The sequence below is a fragment of the Argiope bruennichi genome, chromosome 7 (assembly GCF_947563725.1).
Source record: "Argiope bruennichi chromosome 7, qqArgBrue1.1, whole genome shotgun sequence".
NCBI classification, from domain to species: domain Eukaryota; kingdom Metazoa; phylum Arthropoda; class Arachnida; order Araneae; family Araneidae; genus Argiope; species Argiope bruennichi.
This window is the reverse complement of record NC_079157.1, coordinates 125,287,923-125,299,188: the sequence shown is the minus strand read 5'-3', so window position 1 is coordinate 125,299,188 and position 11,266 is coordinate 125,287,923.

Sequence of the window (11,266 nt, the reverse complement as noted above, 5' to 3'; positions counted from 1 at the left end):
ATTTTTGACATGCATTGATGTATCTGGTTTCCGCCAAATTTTCTGTTTGCCGTCCGATCCGAAAGTGTTATATTTGCTTTCATCAACAAAAATTGCCAAAATTCTTTTGGCTGTTTTGGCTTTGCTTTTAGAAAATGTGAGCCCAGCTTTTCGATTCGCTTTGCTGATGGAGGGCTTTCTTTCTGGTACATTACCATGCTATTTATGTTTTCTTAAAACAGTTTCAAGATTTACAGAATTTCCGAACTTACTTTTACATTGCAGAGTCAATTTTACTGCACTAGTTTTTGGATTAAAGGGAACTTGTTTCCTAATTCACCTCTCTTCACTTTCATTAAATGTCCTTGGAAGCCCTTATCTTTGCTTGTTTTCAACACTAGTTGTTTTCTTGAACCTTGAATAATGTTAAAAACAGTAAAGTTACACAATTTCAAGATATGTCCTATACTCCGAATTGATTTTTCATTTTTCCAGTGACTTATTACAAGATTTCGCTCATCAACCGACATATTATCATTTCTCCACTTTTTTCTATAAGTAATCTTATTTGTTGAAACTTTTAAGTTTAAAATTATAGTCTAAAAAAAGTGGCAATAAATTCAATCTTATTGATGTGCTATTTGTTAAATTTCTCATTTCAAAAGTGTCCCAATGCTTTATTGACTCCTATTTTCTTTTGAATTATATTTGAAAAGCTAGATCAAATTATAATTCTAAAATACCAATTAAATTTTCCTTACAAACAGTTCACCAAATGTTAAAATTTTTCTTGATTCTCTTTATTTTTATTTTAATGTGAAAAATAGTTTTATAAATAGCTTTGAAGTTATTCATGCCAAGTGTCCCAATACTTTTTGCGTGACTGTATATACAAAAGACAAAGTAAGTGGATTTAAATTGCGTTGCTGTTAGACTCGTATTTAGGCTTGTGGTCAGAGTGTTCAGCAAACCTCCATTTTATGCCGGTTCGATTCACACTCTTGAAACTCATTTTTCAATCACAATTTTTAAAATTTAATTTTAATTTCTTTTAAATTATAAATTTCAGATCAAAGTCTATTTTTATTTTCATTTTTTGATATTTCTGTCCAGAAATGTAAAGTTTTCAATCATTTATTTAAAATACCGGGAAAGTACAACGAAATAAGGAACCAAATGTCGGAATTCTGTCGGACACTTTGAGCATGCGCAGACTTTTTTGCTCTGATATACACATCGCTTTTATGCAGGGATACACACTATTAGAGAAAGTACACATTAAGACGAAGTAAGTGGATTTAAACTGCGATCTTGTTGGACTCTTATTTAGCCTTGTGGTCAGAGTGTCAACCGTCCTGCAGTTTGCACAGGTTACCGCTATTGAAATTCATTTTTCGATCACAATTTTTTCCATTTTATTTAAATTTTTTAAATTATAAGTTTTAGAGAAAAGTTTTCTTTCCATTTCATGTTGTGATATTTTTGTTTAGAAATTTAAAGATTTCAATGATTTATTTAAAAATCATGGCGAAATAATTAAATTAATGAAATAAATGTCTAAATTCTGACAGACATTTTTCTTTATATCACTGTAATTACACTGTATATCACTGCAGCATTTTTTTTTAAATTTCATTATTACACTGTTTATGCAATTGATCAAGAGTAAAATACACATTGCAATTTTTTCACTTTGCAACAACAACAAAAGGGCCCTAACCGGAGGGGGGACAGCGTGCCGTATTGTATATATATTTGAGAATACTCTCTCACGTTAATTTAATTAATGAGATTTTTTTGCTTGTAACAGTTCAAGTTTTAATGGAAATATTTTAACACCAGAATTCTCAAATCTTTAAAACAACAAGTTGCCTTCGGCTATCAGCCATAATTTATTAAATCATGCTAACTTACTTCGATGCACTGCAATTCATCACAACAAAAGAGGGTATTAATTTAACCCTTTAAAGGGCCATTTTTTTAATTGTCATATTATGTTAAACAATTTTTAGGCTTGAAATTAGAATAAGAAAAGGGATTCATTTAGCTTATTAGATAAATTTAATTTTATTAATTAATCAATTTTGTTAATTAATAATTAAATAACAAATCAAAACACATCATTTTGTGTGAGATAAAGAGCTAAATCATCTAAGTTTCTGTCTTTTTAAAAAAAAATTGTCAGAACTGATGCCAACTTACATAATTTCATACAAAAATTGATAAATTTGGTGCGAAGCATACTTCCCACGGCCCTAAAAATGGTTAAATTATATTTGCTCAATGAGCATGGAGTATTATTCTACATGGTTCAAATTTCTTTCAGAATCGGTTCATAAGGTTTTATGAATAGATTTCTTAAGGTCTTCTGTCGAAATTTTATTTTGCAATTTATCTGGAAAATAAAGGGTTGTAGCTCCAGAATCCATGCACAGTCAGTGGTCTTTCAGACGAAAAGAAATGAGCTTCATCAGGCCAATATTTGTGACATTTTTTTTTTAGTTAAATACATAGAAACCTCTTTAGTCATTTTATACAACAGATGTAAGCTTTCCAAACTAAATTACAATAAGAATTTGTTTTAAAACAATAAAATGAATTACCAGTTGCATATTGTAACCTTACTCAATTAGCCAATCAAATGGTATTTAGAAGTTCATAAAGCATTTAATATATTTACTATCTGCCCATGTGAAATGATTAAATCATTTTCATATTATCCTCGAGACATTTCTGTAACTTTTTGTACTGTGAATTAAACAGCAAAATGCAATACATTATTTTTCCGTATGAAATTCATTTCTTGCTTTTGCAATTACATTTCGTGCGAGGCCATATAAAATGCACTGAAAAAATGGAATAGTTCAACACGTCATGACTTAGCTAAAAACTGCCAATTGAAACCTTGGGTGCAGTGCTGAAGAACCCATTTCAATCGGCGACGTACGTTAGCAATGGCAATAATTATTTTACAACGAATAAATGCGTGTGTTGTTCCAATATATAAATAGAAAGGATTGGATTATATATATATATATATATATATATATATATATATATATATATATATATATATATATATATATATATATATATATATATATATATATATATATATATATATATATATATATATATATATATATATATATATATATATATATATATATATATATATATATATAACCAATCTAAAGTAAGAAAAAGTTTGAAAACGAAACTAAAATGAAAACGAAACAAAACAGTTTCGAAATCGCAACTAAAATTTATTACCTATTTAAACTAAAACCAAAAAGGAACTTCATAGTATTTAGAGAGCGCAATTGCAGCTACTTCTAAAACACAGATGAATTGATACAAAAGTATTAGAATCAAGTTAATAGGAAAAACAAAAATCAAATAAAAATTAAACCAAAAAAATTATTAAAAAAATTACAAAAAAGAATCCGGCCTGAAGACTTTTTCAAGGGTCACCCTCAGGCAGGGATTCAAATAAAGGGATTTTTTCTGTGAGGACATACAGACATTGTCTAATAATGATTCCTCGTGACCCGAAAATCCCCTGAAATTATGCTCAAGAGATATACCATTTTAACAGAAAGGAAATACAAAATAACAAATTAGAAAAAAATAACCACAACAAAGTAAAAATACAATAACAAAAATAACAAAAACAGCATTAAAATTAAAATTAAAATTAAAAACGAAAGGCCTTTTCGTTTGTCGTGGTTATTTTTTTCTAATTTGTTATTTTGTATTTCCTTTCTGTTAAAATGGTATATCTCTTGAGCATAATTTCAGGGGATTTTCGGGTCACGAGGAATCATTATTAGACAATGTCTGTATGTCCTCACAGAAAAAATCCCTTTATTTGAATCCCTGCCTGAGGGTGACCCTTGAAAAAGTCTTCAGGCCGGATTCTTTTTTTTAATTTTTTTAATAATTTTTTTGGTTTAATTTTTATTTGATTTTTGTTTTTCCTATTAACTTGATTCTAATACTTTTGTATATATATATATATATATATATATATATATATATATATATATATATATATATATATATATATATATATATATATATATATATATATATATATATATATCCAATATTTTTAATCGATAGAAATATTTTTAGCGTTGGAATATAGTGCAAAAAAAATTATTCACATTGAAATAGAAGGGGACAAAAGATTCCAGCAATCTCTCGAGAGCACTTGAACTACATTTCATAAAACATCTAGCATAAATTGGCTAGGTATCGACGCATACCATGAAATCTTAAACACAAATATCGTAACATGAAACGTTAAATAAATCCCGGAACAAAATCTGCAACTGGCCGCCATTATACAAATGATAGAAAGGATGGGATGCTGATTTTATAATCTAAAAAAGATTCCAATTTCTTTGATAGTTATTACTTTTCTTTTAAACATACAACGGCTTGTCGAATTCAAATTTCTTGAAAATACCAGGGAATAAGAAAAGGAATGAAAGATAATTCAAGCACTTCATTGCTCTTAAAAGTCTGCAGAACCAGAGTGATTGGGTTGAAGAAATTGTCAACTGTCATTTAAGAAAAGAATAATAAAGATAAATATAACGCATTCTTCCGAATGAAATTATGATTCACTACTCAACATGTTACTAGCAATCCAATTTAAAATCTAATCCTGTAGATCAATTCATATTGAAACTGACATTAAATGGATGATTTTTAATAGGTTTTGTAAGCTTGATGTTCTTAAATAGTCAGCTTATTCAGAAATATTGAAAAGAAGACTGATCATTGAACATTCAAATCGAATTATTTAGATTATCAACTTTCCTCAACGAGTGATCCACAAGAAAAAAAAAAAAAGATTCTGTTATATTTCCTTGAAAATAACCATCAGATGCCGACGGCATTTATAGATTAAATAGAGGATTGTTAACATTGAACGCATAACATTTGTAATATTTGGCTTCAAAAAAATGTCGCTATATCTTATAAACAAGCTGAATGAATATTATCCCAATTTCTCTGCATTTTCCTAAAAAGGCAGCTATTTTATTTAAGAAGAGCAATTGTGATCCTACTTGAAAAATTCGGAAGGATGCTGTAGTCCAGTGGTTCTTAACCTTTTTAAGCCGCTACCCAAATTTGAGAAATATGTTCATGTCGCGACCCAAAAAAAAGTCAAAATTTTTTCATTGCTTTATTTTAGATCGTATTTTTAAAAAATCTTCAATCCTACGATGATGATTTTTTTTAACTTACAAATTTTTTATTTATTTTTTAATAATAAAGATAAACAAAAGTACTTTTCGATCCAAGGAAAATTTAATTAATAATCAAGTGTTTTTAATAATTTTTATTGACCAAATTAAAATATATTTATAACTTTTTGAAAATAATTGACATTTTAACTTATTCCTAAAAAAAAATATCAATGCATATGTTAAGTCTTTTAAATTTTAAATGCAAGTCATACAGTTTTAATGAGAACCTTGTACTTGAATACATTTTCAAAGATCTTCAAACCTCGGTTGAATGCTTGTGAAGGAGCACCTTATATCTATTTCAGGATTTAACTTGTTCCAGTAATTGTTTTTGATTACACACAGAGCCGAAAACCAGCCTCACACATATATGTTGTTGCAAAGGGCAATAATACTTTTAGGGCTTCTTTAACAATTATTGGCTTTTCGGTTTTTAATTTTAACCAGAAAGCCCTTTGTATTTCTATTAATTGTTCTTGAAATTGATTAATATTAACAAATTCCTCATGCAAATCACTTACATCAAAATTAAATGGCATTCAAATATTTGGAGCGCTTCTCTTGTACGTCCTCGCCAGGTTTGTTCCATTTAGTTCTCACCGTTATTATCATCACACGTACTTTTTTTGCTCTCGCTTTTTTAATCAGCTGATATTTTTTGATCTTGTTAATCACATTCATTTTCGATTGTTGATATTTATTCAAGTCGTCATTTCTAAAATGTCTGAAATTTGGTGTATTACTAACTTTTTTGGTTTGACTCAGCGCGACCCAAGAAATATGCTTCGCGACCCAATTTTGGGTCGCGACTCATAGGTTAAGAACCGCTGCTGTAGTCCGAAGTGATTTTATGAAATTAAATAAAAGAATGCGCATTCCTAGATACATTTTTTTTAATTGATCCGCAAAATAAAAAATATGCATCTATTTCTTAAATAGCTTACATTCTTTTCTTTTCATTCTTTAACATTTAAAAGAAGTAACCGTGAATTTCAACTCGCTTTTTTTTTTAGATAGTTCATTTAAATGCGAGAAATGATGCACTTTAATATATTTTATTTTGCGTCAAGATTCAATGCGATCCGAGATGGTCGGTAGTATTAGTTATTAGCTCCTAATATTAGGTGCGGCATCTAATTATTAATCTAATTGTTTATTAATTGTTTATCTAATTGTTTATTAATTAAGAGTAAAGAATTTTAATGGCATATTGACAATTTGACATTCATTCCCAAAATATTTCTCGTTATTCTTTCAAATTCGACACATTGCTGAAGTTCATAAAACCTGATCGATTTCTTCGTATCTTTGTTACGACGCAACATCAGAGGGAGAGCTTTCAGGAACTCGGCAATTCCGAACGTAAACATCTCCGAACCGCAACTGCCTCCGATTCAATTGAATTCAGCTTCATTTCGCAGGACGGAGTGCAGCTGCCAGAACATGAAAAGGCGAATCTTACAAACAAATCTCATTTTACCTCAAAATTATTCAGACATTAATAACTCCATTTTCAGATAAAAACTTAAATACAAAATGGATTGGACCAACGGCCACGTCATTCGATGAGTAATAAAAGTTATTTTAACTCCTTTAATCCTCGACTTTATAACTAAATTTAGAAGTTTGGGAGTGGATATTTCCTGAAGTGGAAAATATAGCGAGACAAATGAATTTTCAGACACTAACGAGGCCATTTTTAATCAATGCGCATAAAAGGCGGTGTTCGCGGGCAAATGGAACTTGTTTACAATCATGAAATTTAGCACGCAATAGGAAATGAAAACAGCCTAAAGAATAAAATTTGAAATTCATTGTAGAAAAATCCTATTCAATATTTTGGATGACTTTCTGTCACGCATTCCTCGTAGTATCGTTTCAAATAGTAATAGAAAAGTTTTTACAAGGTTAAAGAGTATTTATCGCTCTGCTTACATTCGCTTCGCACCTATAACGTAATTCATTGAATTTCAAAAATATTTTATCATTCACTTTTTCCGAGAAACTGACACGAAACATCTGCATCAGCATTTTAATTCTGTAACATTTTCACTGTTTCTTGCCACGATTTGAGTTTATTTCAACTAAAAACAAAAATGATCCACATTGATTATTTTTGTTTTCCCACACACCGCCCTTCCTGTTTCGCTCATCCGAAGTCGATGAGCACTGAATTTGCGCATCGCCATCTGGTTTGCTCAGATGGTTGAATCGGCCGGAGAATGATATTTCTTTAATGACACAAAATTTTCACGGATTTGAGATTGAACTTAAAAGTAGGGTGCGTCACGTTAGTTCGAAATGTCGGTGCCATGATTGCGATCACTTACATTGAAACTACAAGGCACCCTTATAGCCAAAATGCATCGATTTTACAAATAAATAATTCTTCCTTCCAACATTAATATGCAGAGAGAAAGTAGTTTTTAATTCGTCTGACTTATTAATGGCAATCATTATGAAAACCCTGCCTGCATCGGACATTTTAAGCGAGATTCTTACTCCGCTTAGTGACTACTGCTGCTCGATACAGAGAAAACGGTAACAGCAAATTTTAAATGACCGATTTCTGCAAATAGTTTTGTGACACTCTTTGAAATCAATGCTCATTCCATCCTTTTTAGGGAAACTTCGCCGTCGAATCTCGTGTCTCGTCACGAGTGGCTCGCTTAGAGAGCGATGAATAGCGAGAAGTCGCATGCTGGATTGGGACATATCGAGCACCTGTTCGAAGAAAATCAGTACATCTACATAAACATTTTGACCCTACAGGAAAATTGAAAAAGTGCCTGTGGAATCTGAATCGACGAGATTGTATCTCTGGCCAAGATTATGGGGTTTAAAAGTGAATAAAAACATCGCAAAGTTTGCAGAAATACAATCAGAACTACTGAAGACCTTACAAAGCTGCATTCTGTGCCATAGCTTAAAGCTGTAGATTTGGTCAGGAGAGAATATTTTATCACAACGTTCTAACGAAATAAGGGAAACGCCGGAAGCATAAGACATTTTGGCAGGTTATGGAGGGAAAGATCGCGCTGATAAAGACAGTAGCTGATGCGTTACAAATTCTTCCAACGATAATACGTCTCATTTTTTGAATTTTCGAACTGATGCCAAACATAGTTAGGCTATCTTCTTCCATAAAAAATGAAGCATTGTAATTAATGCGCAAGACACAGGAATGAATTAGACTTGATAAGCGGGGTTCCCCTAAGCGCTTTTTCGATTTCTTTTAAAAAAAAGTCCAGATCCTAAGAATCGATTTTTTTTTCGTACAAAATTACCTCAATCACTCATTATCATTTGGAGCCACGGTAGTAAAGTCTCGGCTTCGGAACCAGATGGCTTCAAGTTCGAGACCCGTTTCCACCGAAGAACCGTCGTGCAAGTGGGTCTGGTGTACGTTAAATCCGTCGGGGCGAAACGTCCTTTCACTGGTGTGGTGTTGAAATTTGGAGAGGGAGGTACCAGCTCAGGTGTCGTCCACGTCATCTGACCGCGGTTCAATATTACTAGGTCCGTCCCAAAACAGCTCTAGTGGTGCTTTAAAATGGGACATTATTATAGCTAAACTAAACTAAACATTATTATTTGTGAAATATGGAAAGAGAATATAAAAAACACAGTACTCACGATTAATGATCATTCAAACCGACAGAGCATGGAACATAGCTGAGATTAAAGAAGGATTTATAGAGTGGTACTCTGCTTTAACAAAAGAACTGCATCTAATATGAAAGTGGAAGGACGGGAGCGGAAGAAAAAAACACGTACTGATTCTTTTGACGATAATGCTGCGTGTCATTTTCATCTAATGTTAAAGCTAAGCTAAATAAAGGAGTCTTTAAAAAGTATTCGTATTAAAAAATGAATGCAAAATACATTTAATTGAGTATTTATTTATCGGCATGGAGCAAATCGACCTGTTTTAGATAGATTCTTATGGGTTGCTTAAAGTCTTACGTATTACTTGTTAAGAGTTGTGAACGAATTATGCTCCTTATCTTCTGGCGATTTTTAACATTTATCTCAACTATTTTCCAGTTTTTGTACTCGAATAGCTGTTTCATGCCACTGACGAAGAATATTTAAAACGAAAGAGCCTAGTAGCATGCGATTATTTTTAGGAAGTGTGGGAGATGGATCGTTGGCACGCCGTTAATATTCAGCTGCCATAGTTTTGACATCTGTATATCTTGATTATCTAAATATATTAAAATCGAGTATCTCTGCATATAAATACCAGATTTCAATTTCTTTCTAAAATTTATCCCAGTGCCACCAAAAAATTTTATTTAAGAAAAATGGTTGGTGTAGCTTTTTAAGAGAAAAATGGACGAGAGCCTTTAACACAGTGTCCAACAATTTAGATTCACTTTCAATTATTAATGTATTGTCTGTGACAATTGTCTATGACAATTCGAATATATTGTCTCTTTGAAAGAACCGCAAAATAATCTGGGGAAGGTGATGAGCGGATCAAGCACAAGAATGGCTAGTTTATAAAATTTAAATCCTATAATGAACCCTTTCTTAGTTTTACATATTATTTAAATTCTAATAGCATCATGTGCAAAAAATGTATCTAATTTTATTGTCCCCCCCCCTTCTTCTTTTACCCTGCCACAGGCAATGCCGTGCGAGTTCTGTTAATTGTAAGCGAACTTATAACGCCTAAATCTAATCTTGCCATTAAATTATTATTGAAGTGCACTTTAAATGGTCATTTAAGTTAGTGATAAAATAAATGATATCATCGTCAAGGTAAACTTACTTTAGAAAAAACGTTTTTCCTATGATTTCGTCTCATGCAATTTTAAAAATTGAAGATAATTTAAAAATAAAAAAATAAGGTTAAATTTTCGAAAAGTGGCCTTCACTTGCTTTATTACAGGAGTCGGAAGTAGAAACTATTTGGGGAAACTTGGTACTAAAATAGACTTCCATACAATTCAACTTTCCGGTGGTAAGCAAATAAAAGAACACAAGCCACACAGCAACTGCATGCCAGCTCATAAAACAGTATCTGGATGCGGGCTCATGGGAGCCTTTGTAGGCCACCTCTGTATCTCCTTTTTCTTTTGTAGGAGGAAGTCGAATTTTTTCCTTTTAAAAAAAACACAATCTTAATTTACATACCAAAAAACAAAAAAAACAAAAAAAACATAAAATAATCTACAAATCTCTTTAAAAGTGTAAGTCTATATCTTGAGTAAGTCTAAATTATTTAGTTAAGGAAGAAGTTGAATACGGAAGTTTAGTTCAGTGCAAAGTCGTTAGCAGAAAAAGCACAAGATAAAAATTGCAAAGAAGCGATAGTCTCCAGAAGTTTGGAAGTGCCCGTGAAGAGTCAGCAAGCTGTTGTGCTTCACAGTCAGAGCAAAAGTGTGATCATAATCACCTTGCATAACGTCTTTCTTTCGTCATGCGTCGAGTTCTTGCACTTTTTCTGATTTATAGTGGCACCACTTTCCTACCGCCATGGTCAGCAGCCGTCTAGTCACATCGAAGGATATAGAATGGAAAAGATATCATTAATAAAGAGCATGAAAGACATAAAATACAAATGGTGGGAGGGGGAATCAGCAAAATTTTGCTTTTAATAATATAAAAGCTTTCATAAATTTTACTAATAAAATTTGTTATAATACGACAGTTTAAAGGAAATGTTACAAATAATCTTTGCAAAAATGTGAGAAGTTCTTTATTGACACATCCTGAGCTGTAAAGTGAACTTTCAATCTATCTTACACTGTTTTCATAATTTAAGTTGTCACTTTCAGCAATTTACCCTGTCACAATAATTTAACAGCTAATGATAACTCATTTCAATGAATTTCATTTTATCACAACAGAAAATAGTTTAATTAAACTTGAAACAGGAAAAGAGCATTCTGAATGGTTAACAATAGCTGCATATTGGCAAAATCGAGTATATTGTTAAAGGCTCCGTTAAAGATTTCGTGATCTCTAGCAAAATTTTAAGACGTGATAGACAGACGACTAATGATGTGTTTAGG